The sequence below is a fragment of the Agelaius tricolor genome, unplaced genomic scaffold (genome assembly GCF_023055355.1).
Source record: "Agelaius tricolor isolate 1412-34295 unplaced genomic scaffold, bAgeTri1.0.p SCAF_3, whole genome shotgun sequence".
NCBI classification, from domain to species: Eukaryota; Metazoa; Chordata; class Aves; order Passeriformes; family Icteridae; genus Agelaius; species Agelaius tricolor.
In genome coordinates this window covers 6,164,159-6,178,470 of record NW_027269263.1, presented here as the reverse complement: position 1 = coordinate 6,178,470, position 14,312 = coordinate 6,164,159, and the positions used below count along the sequence as shown (strand labels likewise).

At 39.9% G+C, this 14,312-nt stretch overlaps 1 long non-coding RNA gene across 2 annotated transcripts in view; it reads right to left on the bottom strand.

Moving 5' to 3' along the window:
* LOC139587754 (uncharacterized) overlaps window positions 1–14,312 on the bottom strand; it is a 110,957-nt gene that overhangs the window by 10,386 nt on the left and 86,259 nt on the right. For both annotated transcript variants that reach the window (XR_011678475.1, XR_011678476.1), the window contains 2 exons: window positions 6,180–6,262; window positions 3,994–4,114 (listed from right to left, as the gene is read on the bottom strand). This is a non-coding gene — a long non-coding RNA (uncharacterized lncRNA). The remainder of the gene's footprint in view (window positions 1–3,993; window positions 4,115–6,179; window positions 6,263–14,312) is intronic.

Genomic DNA, 14,312 nt, shown 5'->3' with positions numbered 1-14,312 from the left:
CATTCAAGCTGGCAGAATTCAGAGCCTCCTGAAATCAGAAAGAATTTTGTTATAATGTAGCAAAACTGTGATTTCCCTTTAGGCAGAGCCATACAGAAAAATGCTGAGGTTACCATTCATTACATAAACCCCTGACTCTTTGATCCCAGAAGGTGAATGGGAAGATGCACAGTATTATTAATTCCACCTAAGGAACTTTAATTGCTCCTTTTTGGTCCTTCAGTGGTCCAAGTCTGCAATATTTTTTTTTTAGTCCTTGTTGTGAAAGAATCAAACAGTGACAGAATAATCCAGGTTGGAAGAGGCCCCTGAAAGCATCCAGTCCAACCTCCTGTTCAAAGCAGGTCTAATTAATTAGGCTGCTGAGGCACACACCCAATTGAATCCTGGACACCTCTAAGGATGGAGAACCCACAGCCTCTCTGAGCACCCCTTCCAGCCTTTGACCACTCTTTGGTTAAAAGATTTTCTTTGTATCTGACTGGAATTTCCTTTGTTCCAGCTTGTGGCTTTCAGCATCAGGACCCCCAGCTCCTTTTCTGCAGAGCTGCTTCCTCCACAGCTGCCCCAGCCTGTTTCATTAGGATCTCACTGACGACAGTATTTACACCATTTCTCAAATTATTGATATGAAAAGGTTTTATCTTTTTTTTCTTTAAAAATTTCATGTATCCTAGACCTCAGTTGGCCTTGAAGTGCCATGAGCAGAACAGCTTAAGAATGTGAATGTACAGCAAATGTGCTTCCCATTAGCTCTTAATGCCATAAATCTAAAATCCTTGATACTACTGTTAGAGCAGTGCTTCCACTCAAATCTTAAAAGAAGCTTTAGACAGGATAGTAAGACTAAGCAGCCACACAAGACACTTACTGCTGCCTAGGACAGGCTTGCAAATGCACTTGGATCAGAGGTCCTGCCCCTGTGCATCACTATTCACTTACAATGGAATCATTTTAAATTACATTAAGAACTATAATCATATTCTAGTATCATTTATTTTTTCATACCCTCTGCCACCAGAAATATGCTTGAAGATATCCTTCCAGCCCCAAGTGCACTACTCTGGGAAAGTTTCCATTTAGATGAGAGCATTTACTCTCATAAATACATGCTATTTTTAAGCTTAATTCAGTATGAATAACTGGTTCAACTTGGTGTCTGCTCATGAGTGAGCAGTTGGAAGGAACTGGTTAATCATTGTTTGCCATCTGCTTTGGAGAATCAGCACTGTACAGAACCTTTTCTGCAGCAAATAAAACCACAATGCACAAAGAGCACTAAAGGAAAATCCTGTTTTCAGCTATGGGGTGGTTCCATCAGATTTCTTGGCCAAAAATGAAGGCAGCCTCTTTCAGGTATTTGTTCTTCTCTCAGAAAGGCTCTGAATTTTCTGATCTCTCCAGTCTGTTTTATTAAAACCAACTCTAAGTTCTTCTGAACAGACAAGCCAGGACTTAAACCACTATATTGAGTCAAAAAGCACATTTGCCTCCTCACAGAAAAACATCAACATGAAAAAATAAAATTGTTTGACTATCTATGCTGCTTTCTTGGCTCATCTTCCCCATCTGGTGTGACTGACAAATGCTGTGTCATACTTGGAGAGGGAACAAAATTTCCATTTATAGATTTTGGAATCCAGGAGTTCCTAAAAAAAATTTGCTTCAAAATGAGGAAAAATATATGTGAATGATGTAAAAAGGTTCCACTTAAACACAGAAAAATTGCTGGGAAAAAGGCACTTCCTAAAACTGAGGCTTTCTTAAAATACACATTCCTAACAAGTGGCAAAAAATATCAGAAGAAATGCTGAGCATGAGAAAATCAGTACTGCTAGGCTCACTCTGATATCGAAGATCTAGCACTGATGGCCATAATTCAGGTTATTAAAGTCCTTTTTCAAGATTGATTAAAGCTCAATTTAGAAACATCAAAAGGAAACCCAGGCTCCAATGTTCTTAATATTGAGAGGGCCAAAGACTGCAGTCTTCCATCAGAAAATCAAAATGTGTTCCTACAGGCCTTGCAAACACTGAGCTCTGAGTGTATTCAGTCATTCAAAAAGTCTAAAAAATACAGTGAAAAATACTTTTCCTTTAAAAAACTTCTTAAAACAAACAATTGGAAATGATCCCTCTGACTTCTTGCTCCAGCCAAAAATTTCAGTTATCTTCCTTTTCTTTGCAGATTTCCTGGGGTATTGAATCATGGAATCACAGAATGATTTGGGTTGGAAGAGACCTCAAAGATCATCCAGTTCCAGCCCCTGCCGTTGACAGGGACACCTTCCACTATCCCAGGTTGGTCCAAGTCCTGTCCAACCTGGCCTTGGGCACTTCCAGGGATGGGGCAGCCCCAGCTTCTCTGGGCAACCTGTGCCAGGGCCTCACCACCCTCACAGGGAAGAATTTCTTCACGTTCAATCTAAACCTGCTCTCTGTCAGTGGGAAGCCATTCCCTGTTGTCCTGTCACTCCAGGCCCTTATCCAAAGTCCCTCTCCACCTCTCTTGGAGGCCCTTTGGCACTGGAAGGGGCTCTGAGGTCTCCCCAGAGCCTTCTCTTAAGGTTGTTTTATCCAATGACTGGGGATCCCTACTGTGGCAGATTCCTGAGACTTGACAGTGGTTTGCTATTTGAAATAACTGGTACCAACAGAGGTCTTAAAAAGAGATTATCCAGTATGTCTTTGGAGACTTTAGGGTTCCAGACTCAGTATGGTCTAATGAGCACAAGAGGACTCTCTGACAGTCCTATTGGGATTTTCCCTCTGTTACAGCTGGCAGTAAGAGAAAGAAAGATTTAATTAGCACAGAAGAGCTGCATTGCCTTCCAAGTACTCAGCAAAAAAATCTTTGGAACAGGGAAGTGAGCAAGGTGGGAGAGAGGAAGGTCCTTTGGGTATGCAGAAATTTAAGTGAGCTGGATTAATTTACCAACTGGACAATATATTTCTTTCATGATCATGAACAAATACTTAGGTCAAATTTTCAGAAAAATAAGCTCAGTTCTTCTGGCTTCTTTAGATGCTAAAATAACTCACCAGATTTTTCAAAGGCAAACTGCAACTTGGGTGTCAGTCTCCCTGGAAATGTTACAAGCTGACCCACACTGAAGACTTTCGAAGATCTATCCCTATCTGTTGAGGTTATGCATCTTAAAGTATTCACAGCTGGGCTTCACTTCCTCACCTGTAAAATATTGTGTTCCTCCTCTATGTTCTGAGGAGAACAAGTTTGTAATGCCCATGAACCAGTTTTGAGAAGCTTCAGTGCTAAGATCATCTAAGTACCTGGACTGACACAGGGCACATGTGTCACAGGGACCATCTCCTACTTCTGGCTTTGACAGGAAGGGAACTGGGATTCTACAAACCCCAAAGTCATGATCACAAGATGCCACAGATACCAGGGTAGGTTGCTCTAAACTCAGTGAGGAGTCTGGCTGTTAGTTATGGCAATGAGGAGGGCACTTTTCACTCCTCCTAACAGGGACCAGTGCCCCTTCTAGCATGTGTCTGTATTGAGTTCAGCTGTTGGCTGTGAAGGCTGTTAGACAGTATCTCTTTACAAAGCAGAGGTGTTTAGATCAAGACCTGACTTTTCCTTCTAGATTCAGCAATATTATTCGACAGCCACAGGATACTTAACCAAGCAATTCAGATGCTGGTTTTGAGAGATGAAAACTATGTCAATACAGACATCTAGAGTATCTTCAGAGTCCTAGATAAGTCTTAAAATACCCTGCATTTACCATAAAGGTCTCTAGCTTGCTTAAAATTTAACTAAAACATTGGACTTGGATGCAGTAGGATTAACGGGTCCACTCAAGACCAAGCTCCTGGCATTCCAGATCACCCTTGTAGCATTCCCCCAGAAGAAACACAAGTGTTTCTTGAACTTGTTATTCCAGATTAATTTGCTTCTCATTAAGGTGAGATTAGTACAGGTGAAGACATGAAGTACCTGCAGAAGTTCTCTCTTTGATCACTCACCTGCATCTAGCAGAAGTCGAGGGTCTAAGGTCTTGCCAACAGGAATTCCACACAACTGATTTCACATTCTGCAGCTGTTTCTTCTGAGAAAGACCTGTCAGGAGTGGATCAATAGTTTTTTCTGCAGGCATGAAAGAGTAGGGAAAGCAGGTTAATAATGCTAGAGTATCACCCTTAAGCTGGGCAGCAATCAGTATCACCCTTAAGCTGGGCACAGTAGAACATCTCATGTGGGCGAGTACTTTCAGCCTGTATCTATGCCAAGACAGCTATACAGGGCTGTGTTCTTGTAGACACAAGCCATGACAGACAGAAGAAGTCTATTTTCTGATTCTTTCCTATGGGTATCTCCACAAGAACATCTCTGGTTGAGGATCATGTATTTTTTATAGATATATTTTCCATAAAAATCAACAGCCTTTCTCTAGTACTCAACTCATTATTGACACCCCCCACTTTGCCACATCAACATTTTATTTGAAGTATCAGTCATAGCATCCCATCAAAATTTAATAGCCACTTTCTATAATTAAACCATATTAACTCTTGGTTTCACCTATGCCAAGGTTTATCTTTCTCCTTCTTTTAAAATTCTAATGATATTAAAAATACAACACCTTTCTACAGCATGACTCAGAGTTGCATAATATTTCTTTCTTCAGCTCATGGGAAAGGAAAAGAGATACAAACAAAGGCAGAAGAATTCTCTAACCAAGTCTATAGCTTTATACTGAATCCTGAGTGTCAAACCAATAGGGCTTTTAAGAAAAATGTCAACAACTGTAACAGTTACATAAGACATAGTTAGAAAAATACTTTGCAAGGAAAAATGACAGTTTCTGTCACTTGAGAAGATGATTTATACTTCAGCTTTACAATGCAAGCATGTGACCTGACATTTACTAAAGAAATCAAAGAAATGTTGAGCAAGATTACAAAAGGCAAAGCACTGATTGCCCTCTACCAGCAGCTCCTCTCTGTACTACAGAAAGATCTGCATAGTCTTCCTCTCAACATTATACAAAAAAATAGAAAGGGAGGTCACAACAACAGCTCTCCCTGTTGCCACTTTGTGCTGACTTTCTCCAGTTCTGAAGGCCATCTGGTGCTGTTTGTGCTGCCTTTGTGCCTTGTGTCTCATGTTGTTCTTTATGGACAAGAAGGATTCACAGGTCACATCCAGCTGTGTTCTAAACTTCTTTGCAGCAGAATTTGATGGTTGAAACTGCATAAAGAGTGTATAGCTGCTGCTACCAGAACATGGTGAAAAGGACACCAGATTCAGGGGGGCCCAAGTAGGAAAGACAGCAGGTCAGGTGAGCTGGGCTTCCTTACTGGTTCTATTATACACTTCCTGTAGGACTTGAAGTGGTTACCCTTGGGGCTCAGTTTTATCACTTGTTAAATGGAGATCATAATTCCCTATCTCACAGTGATACTGTGAGGCTTATTCATTAATGGGTTCAACTCAGTGCTGGGCAGATGGTCAATACAAATTTTATGCATCATTGAAGTAACATTTAACCTCAGGACTTAAGTGGCAGATAGCCTTATGCTGGTCTCTGAGCAGTCACTGGATAAATATTAAGCATTCACTTTACAGAAAATATTTGAGAGGCATGAGTTGTTAGTAGTGCTGATTTTGCATCCCTTAAGTTACAAATTTTCAGGATGACAAATGTAAAAGGACACATTCTTCAAATGCAGTGCAAAACAGGTTCTAAGTGCATCTCCCTGTGATGGTAATAAGCGAGGAAGAGAAAATGGTAGCACTGCTGAACCAAGCATACAGTGATTAAATGAGTCCATGAAACAAGCACTTTAAGTCTCAAGAATGACCATTGATAGTATCTGGAGGGATTTCAATTTTACTGTTGGGAGAAGAGTTGTTTTTACTGGCCTCAGCCAAAAAACCAATTCATTGAATGTGATTGCCATTTACCTACAGAAACACAGCTACAATTCAGCATAGTAATGAGTTTAAAGGTGCATCTCAAAGATATTTATAACCAAATAAATATTTTCTTTGCTTAGTGTGGTAAGCACACAGTAGAGAAAAGTAGTTTTCTGAACATCTTTTGCAATGTTTCTGAGGACTATTTTTAAACTTTATTGCCACAAGTAATGTACCATGAAGACCAAAGCACCAGCAAGAAATGAATCTCCAGTGTGATTACTATGCATACCTTGTAATTTCCTCTGCAGAGATGACCAATCTTCACTTCTTTAGTTTTTAACTTGCTTCCCCAGTAAGTCATTCTTTCTGTTTCTAAAGAGAGAGAAAGAAAAAAAAATGTGTCATCTTTATGATGGAAAAAGAGAAGAACAGACATACAGCCTTCCTAAGTCTTTTCTACAGGTTAGGATTCTGTTTCAGAAGAAGGCCAGTATCCCAAAACTTATTTTGGAAGCCTTAATTGAGGGTAAGTAGGGCATGAATGGCACTTTGTGGAAGGATGACTTTACCCTCAGGGAAGCACTATGACAAGTTCCTGAGACCAGTCAATTTAATCGCTGCAAACCTTGAAAGCTTTGAGTAAAAAAAGTTTCCTCTACTTTCATAGCCAAGTGAGTTTAAAAAAAAGTTACCAGATAAAAATATTTCAACCTTTACCCCAAAATATCATCCTTGTTTTCAGACCTTTAAAATTACTACACCAGTAGAAAGATTAATTGTGGTCAGATTAATTGACCGATCATGGACATCAATACATCAGGTGTAAATCACTCCTAAAATGTAGCATTCAGCAGTTTAGTCTCAGTAGCCAGGGACACTAACATTTTTGATAATGCATTTGTGTCAGTAATATTTTCACATATGCCTTGTAATCATAGTCAAGTACAGAAATTACTATCTCCTACATACAGTATGGTGAAAAAATAATTCCTGGTTTCTTGCATTGTGATGGCGATAGAGCTACGGGGAACACTCCCTCATGTCCCCACTATGAGAAGGGGAGAGGAGCTGAGATTCACAGATCCCCTCAGTGTGGATTAGGGTGAGATAACACTCGAAGTCCATAATAATACTCCAAGTCCATAATAAGCAACTCTAATGGCACAAATATTATAAAATGGTGACCCTGTCACAACTGTATCCACATAAGCTATGCACAAACACCAAATTTAGTTGAACAAGTAAACATTCACCCTCTCGACAACTATATCCGCTTAAACTGTGCAGGAACACCACCTGTAATGGAACAAATATTCAGTAAATGTTAACCCTCTCACAAGTGAGACTGACCCTGCAATGGGCTCAAGGGCATGGTACTGATAACACCAAGGTTGTGGGTTCCACCCCTGTCCCACCTCTGGAACTCTCCCTTAGGGGTGCTGGATGAACTCACAGTGCAGTTACCTGGGCCCCATCCCTTGCACACTGCACATAAATTACTCTGGGTCATTCCAAAGAAGTGATTGTTCTCTCATCACATCACATCACATCACATTAAATGCTAAATCTATTCACTTCTTACTGCTTCTACTTCTTTTTTCCCCAGCTAATTCTGCTGCTGTTTTATGAAGAAAGGTTTCTTTTCTCCACAACAGCCTCAAAGTTTGTGTACATGTAACAGTCCATTCCAAGTCAATCTTCTTGGAATTCTGCTTTCCTCCAACAAAAGACACCTCCCATTTTGGCATTTCTTCCTCTCTGACCACCATAATATCCACGTGCTTCAGAACTCCTTTTGAATGTTATCCCCCAACCTCACAGGAGAAAAAATACTGCCTTTGTTTACAGAACAGAAAGGCAGAGACAGAGAGAGGATACAGCCCACTTTTACTATCCCAGTTAAGGTGATAGGATCATATAGAGTGTCCAGATACAGACAGGGTTCTTCAGAGAGAAATCTGCAGTACATTTCTAACATACATACCCTGAACCAACCCCTTAGCAGCCTCTTTTTTCTCTCTCCATAGCAGCAGCTTAGGAATAACAATTACCTACATGCACCTAAATTAGATGTAAATGCAAGTGAATATTCTCTTCACTGCCAAGCCTGAGAGCAAAGTCCTAAAAAGACTTAAGCATCCTAAAAATTAGGGTTGGGTTACCCACTGTGAGATGATACCTGGCTTTGGAATGAAAGGCAGTAAGGCATCAGAGTTCCCTACACCATCAACAAGGAGAGGTCTGGTTTATCTTTCTCAAAGCCACCACCTTGGCACTGCTTTGTTTTGCTTTAGTGGTCAGAGACCACCTCCTCTTCCTCAGCTCTGAAGGTGATGTAATGCTATGTTCTCTATTTAACTCACTCTGAAATGTGCCAGTACATCTGTGTACCATTCTGAACAGCTGAAAGAATTTATTTTAAATTGTCACTCAGTTTATTAATAAAGAAGAAAAATGTATGTGTATATTTTTCCTTAAAATAAAATATAGGTACTGTACAAAAATGTACACAAAAATAATCTTTAGTCTCAGTCAGACATCTGGCCAATGGGAACCTACAGGCAGAAAAAAGTCCAGACACAAGATGGGATAGAAATGACACAGATAAAGAATCTCTTCAAACTTGACAGCCTTAAGACTGTATAAAGAGCATGTGTTGGTACAGTGCCACACTGAGATTTTTTAGACATGGTTTTCACACTATTCCATTATTACAGTAGGCTACAATCCTGCAAATGTTTAGACATGAAGGACTTTATTCAGTCATGTCAGTGTTTTCATGACTGGGTCTTATTAAATTTCTTCTCCAGAGAGTTAATAAGAAAGCCCTCTCTCTTAGATTGGCTATAGAAGAGCAACAGTTGCCAGATACATTTCTGTTGAAACATGAGAATGCACAACAAGAAACATCATATTAAACTTTCATCCTGAAATGCACAATGCCTGTTCTCCAGGGCCTTCAAGAACTTGCTGAAATATGGAACTCAAATTAAAGGTATGTTTATGTATTAGTCTGAAAGGGGGCATTACTGAACATCAGGGATATTGTTCCCAAACAACAAACATGATCTTCTTCATTTTAATGTTGTGAGTAAAAGCAGAAAGAGGTGAATAGCAGGAACATATTAACGATGGTCTTTGAGGCAGCCAAGTGACCCAGTCTGAGAACTAATGATAATGCTGGTCTAGAAAAGAGGGTGGAATTTCCTTTGTACTTGATATCTACACACCAGGACAGTTAAGCTCCAGTCTACATCTAGTTTTGGCCCAGAACCACCAGAGCTGGTGGTTCCTCACTAAAGCAGTGCACCAAAAAAGGGCACTAATGATAACCTCAGCCACTAATGGCTGACGCTGGAAATCAAATGTTGGTTCAGCTTAACCTGGGTATGAACTTTTGAAGGCCAATGGCATAAACCACTCTTTACCATGGCAGGTTGCAATGCATCCAGAACAGGACTGCTGCTTTAACTCATGATTATTGACACAATACTCTTACACATCATGATGGTGGTGCAGTATTGAACACCACACGGAGAACTGACACTTGGTGTCTGCTAAAATGGAAACCCCAGTTTAGTGTAGAGCAATGCAAGATGTTTCCTTTGTGGGAAGAAAGAAGGAATTATCCTTCTGATTGATAAACCCCCCATCCCAACAACATGACTGACAGGAACTGAAGTAGGATCTCCATGAAATAGCACCACTGGTCCCATTTTAGGCAAGTGTTGGCTATTAACCTCTTCGTGAATACTTAATCTTTGCAAAAGACATTTGAGGTGTAATAACTACAGTTATTTCCTGTCCCCATAAGCTCTACAGCCTGACTGCAATTTTACTAAAACACTTTTGTGCAAAATGCAAATTTTTGTGACATGATGCCACTTCAACTAACAACAGAAAATAACTTCTACAATCCAAGTCCTCAAAACACAGAATCACATAATATGCTGAGTTGGAAGGGATGCACAAGGATGATTGAGTCCAACACCTACAAAGGCTAAAGAAATGGGGTTTATGTTGGAATAATACAAAAAGAACCCAGGCAAATAAAATCCATTATTGAAAGAAGCAGGTTACTGAAGTTATTTATAGTAAGTTAGTAATTAATTGCATTTGAACATTCTTGTACTTACTGTCACTAAAGATGAATGCCCTTACAAACAGATTATTTGCAAAGGGCTGGAACCCCTGGGCTTAGTCCCAGACTTGTCTGGTGTTTGTCCCTATGCCCAATATGTGACTGTGGATCCAACCATACAAATCCAGGATTTTGCCTAAGAATTCTCTGACCTGTTGCACCTACAGTCCAGGGGGATTTCCCACATGAGTTCATCAAGCACAACACTTCTGCCTATTTATTCCATATACTTAGCACTTGTATTTTTTCCATAAGCATGGACTATTAATCACTGATGGAAGCAACACAGTAGGCCAGAAAGACCCTTCTGTGGCCCAGAATTGTTCTTAGGATTTTTAACTGAGGAGACTTTTTCTCTCAAAATTTTGTTTAACATACATGCCTATTGAAATGCTTCTCAGGCTACAATTCACAATCAAATGCTGCAACATGGTATGGGCAGGAAGTACATCACTGCAGACAGAAAAGAGCTGAAACTGAAGCAGAGCTAATGAAGCTCCTTCAGAGACTCTGACTCACTAGAACTGCAGCCTCCTCTTAGCCATCAATACCTGGTGCTAGATTCATACCTTACCAGAAATTTCCATGGAAAACTTTAAGAAACAAAACCAAAAGGCAGGCATTATCAATGAGGCCCTGTGAGAACAATGATGAAAACTGTGAATGCAACAGCAGGTGTGTCTGCTTGCAGATATTTCAGTCCACTTACAGTACAACAGGAGCCACAGAGCTAGGGGAGGGTGTTCCTTGGAAACCACCTGTGTGCAAGTAGGGACACCTGAGGCTCCTCAGGACCAGCTGGGGGGAACAGTATACTTTCCTTAAGAGCTTATTGCTCCTTTACACAAAATATGGTATGGGTTAAAAGTACTGGCAGGCAGTTCCTAATGTGTTTGTCAGGAAAACCAAGTGAGGTAGCCAGAAAATATATGGCTTACTAGATACGTGAAGTTTTTGTGCCTCTGCTGAATCAGCAGTGGTGTCTGATAATGGTTTTGATTCTTTGTTTTTTGTCTTTAACAAGGAAGACATATAACTCTTGACATAAACCATATTGTAGAATGTGCTGAACAAATATTTCATCAAAGGAGAGAAGTTTATCTTAGAGTCATTTTGCTGCCAAATGATTTATTAGAACTCAGAGCCAAAACAGGTAAAAGCCCTAAGGAAGTGCTGTATCTTTCTAATAATTCAACTCTAAGAAGAGTTAAACTCTGCATACAGGAGGGCTGGGGTTTGCTAGGAAGCAAAACAAATAAAGATCTCCTACACATGTGTCAATGCAATTCTCTGCATCAATACCTGAAAAAGGAGCAGGCATTAAAGAAATGCACACTTAAAGCCATGACTAATGAGGATACTTCTGTATCACAAAGTCTGGATTAGCCAGTGAATCTTTCAGACAATCTAAGTTGAAAGCTAGCATTTGGCAAGGTCCACTGACATCTGCCACCACTTTCTTTAGGCTCCTGCATTCCCTGAAGGTACCGCCTGGGAGCTGCCCTGCAGTTCCACAGCAACTGCAGACAGCAGGGAATGCAGACAGCCATGCAAAGGGTTTAAAATAGGAAACACAGGCTCTGTGCTGGGGCTGCTACAACAGGTGGATACATATATTGGGAGCTCATATTAATGAGGCTTCTGTTACACGTGTTGGGGGTGGCTGGCAGCCTTTTCAGAAGTAGATGGGTATTTTGGTTAAAGTCAGACAGAGTAACCTCGTAGTAACCTCCAGGCTGGCTCACAGCCACAGGGAGGACTCTGAAGGACTGTCCCTTGGTGCTGCATTGATTAGATTTCTTCCCATAATACACCCAGTGTTTTTGCTCAGTAAACCTTACTAACAACTGAATCAAGAATAAAGACTGAGAGGGGAAATAAAAGCCGATCTCCATGTGAAAATGGGCCATAAAATTAACAAGGTTCTCAGCATCAAGTAATTCTGTCTGCTCTGGCCAGAAAGTCAGAGCCTGTACAATACATATGCAAGCAAGTACCAGAAGAAAAAAATCCCTACCCACCCAGCCAACCAAACCAAAGCAAAACCAAAATCAACCCACCCCCCCCAAAAAAACCACACAAAACCCCCCAAAACCTGAAACAAACAAAACCTCCCCAAACCCAAAACAATCCCAAATGAATGCCCCCCCCAAATTTATACAGCAAGTCAAATATTGAAAGATATAACACTTAAGAAATCTAAAAGCTTAACTTCCCCCCCACACCCCTCCTTGTATTTTAAATATTTTCCTTGTATTTCCATATATTATACATGCATAAATTTTGGAAACCAGTTCTGCTGGCAAACACACATTTTCCCTAATATTTTATTGTGCTGTGGCAGTGCTAATGTACAAGTCTCCTAATTTCTTTGTCTTGCAGCATCAACAGTGCATAGAAAGCACCTTTACAAAAGCAAACAAAAAAGCCACACACTCTTAAACAAAATGTGGATGATAAGCAGGGACATAACCAAGTCTACAGGGTAGTAATTTATCCTCTAAGAACATACGGGGGTATGATAATCCCAGAGCACTTTGTAATCTAGATATTTGATATGGAGAGTGCCCTGTTGTGGATCACCAATATTTTTTGCTAGAATGATCCTTAATTGCTGAAAAGGAAACCAAACCCCAAATCATTTTCATCAGAAAGACAACTGTAACACAGAACATTCCAAATGAACAGCCCTTTCTATCAATAATGAATCATCTAGGCTCTGAATAACAATTACAACATTCATGTACTTGGTAATTCATGTAAGAAAAACTATGATCTTTCTAACATAAACATAACCTACTACCAAGTATTAGAACTGAAAGGATGAACAGGATTGTCATGACTTCAGCTATCCACACTGCATGGTAACTGATGAAGTAAGCAGACTAAGTGTTGTGCAACATCTAGAGTAAGACAGAAACATAATACCTAGGGCTGCTTTAATAAGACAAGTGGGAATACACAAATAACTCATTTCTGTCTTCTCTAATAACACTGAGGAAGGGCTGTCCCCCCAAAATCATCAATCTAGATATGAAGACAAGTATGGTGTGCAACATAATTTTTAAAGGCCTGTAGCTGTAGCAGGATACCAGACCAAATCTTAAGTAAATCTATTCATGTTATTACAAGTGCAACCTAATAAATTAGAAGCTAAAAAACCCTTCTTGCTAGATGAAAACAGGTGTCTAATATCAAAGGGAAACTATGGTAAGGACCTTAAAATACTTTCATTTGCTTGAGGTTTTCTCCCTGAGATCTTGTAGATGAATGACTCTGGTAAAGTAATGTCAAGAAGCAATAATCAGACACAAAACAGACAAGTAAAAAGTCAGCACCACAAGAAGCCTAACAGAGCTGATGCTGAATGGAGCAAGCCTTTTTGCTTCTGGAAACATGGGCACTGCCAAGTTTTAAACAATTTTGTTTAAAAAGCTGGTATGACAACTTCTGAACCTTTGCTGTTAACTATGGTAAAGGAATGAAAGCTGTCACTCATCTGGAACTAGCTTGTATTCCTACTGCCTTGGGGGTATCCAAACACTGGGCAAACAAAGTGCTTGTGAACTACTTGCAAAAACTTGCAATCTATGTTCAGAGGAGAAAGGCCTTACTTCAAAATAATAAAAAAAATCCATTAGAAAAAAGAATCTCAAGAACTTTTTTTCAGGGTGGTTGTTAATGTGTTTTGGAGCTTAAAACAACTCTGTTGTGTACATATATATATATATGGTATATTTTGCCCAAATGGTGCTTCAAATATTGAACTACAACTGAAGTTTTTTTCAGTGCCATGCCCTTTCCTTTCTTCAGGAAAGGGTGAGAAGAGAATCAGGCATTTGATAATTCCCTGCTGTGGCACTCTGTGGCTCTGACCACTCAAGCAATGCATGGAACAGCAGGATGAATTCAACATGCACTAACCACAAACCCCATAAGAGGATCTTTGATTTGTGCCATATAAGCATAGTGAACTAAACCCATATATACTTATAAATACATCTGACATAAAAATGTGCAATAATTTACAAAAGCATGTGTATCAACATCAAAATGAAACATGTAATGGGAGGAGACCTATTGGGTCAGACAAACACAAAATACAAGCCCTCTCTACTGCTGCTTCAAAAAAAATCCTTTCAGATACTGCCTTAGATATCAAGGCAAATGATTTAAAGAAGTCTTGGCTTAAATATCCTAATTTCTGGGATGGCTGTCCCTAGGAAGGATGCACTCACATCTGCAAATCACAAATTACTGTACTGCTGCTAGGAATGCATT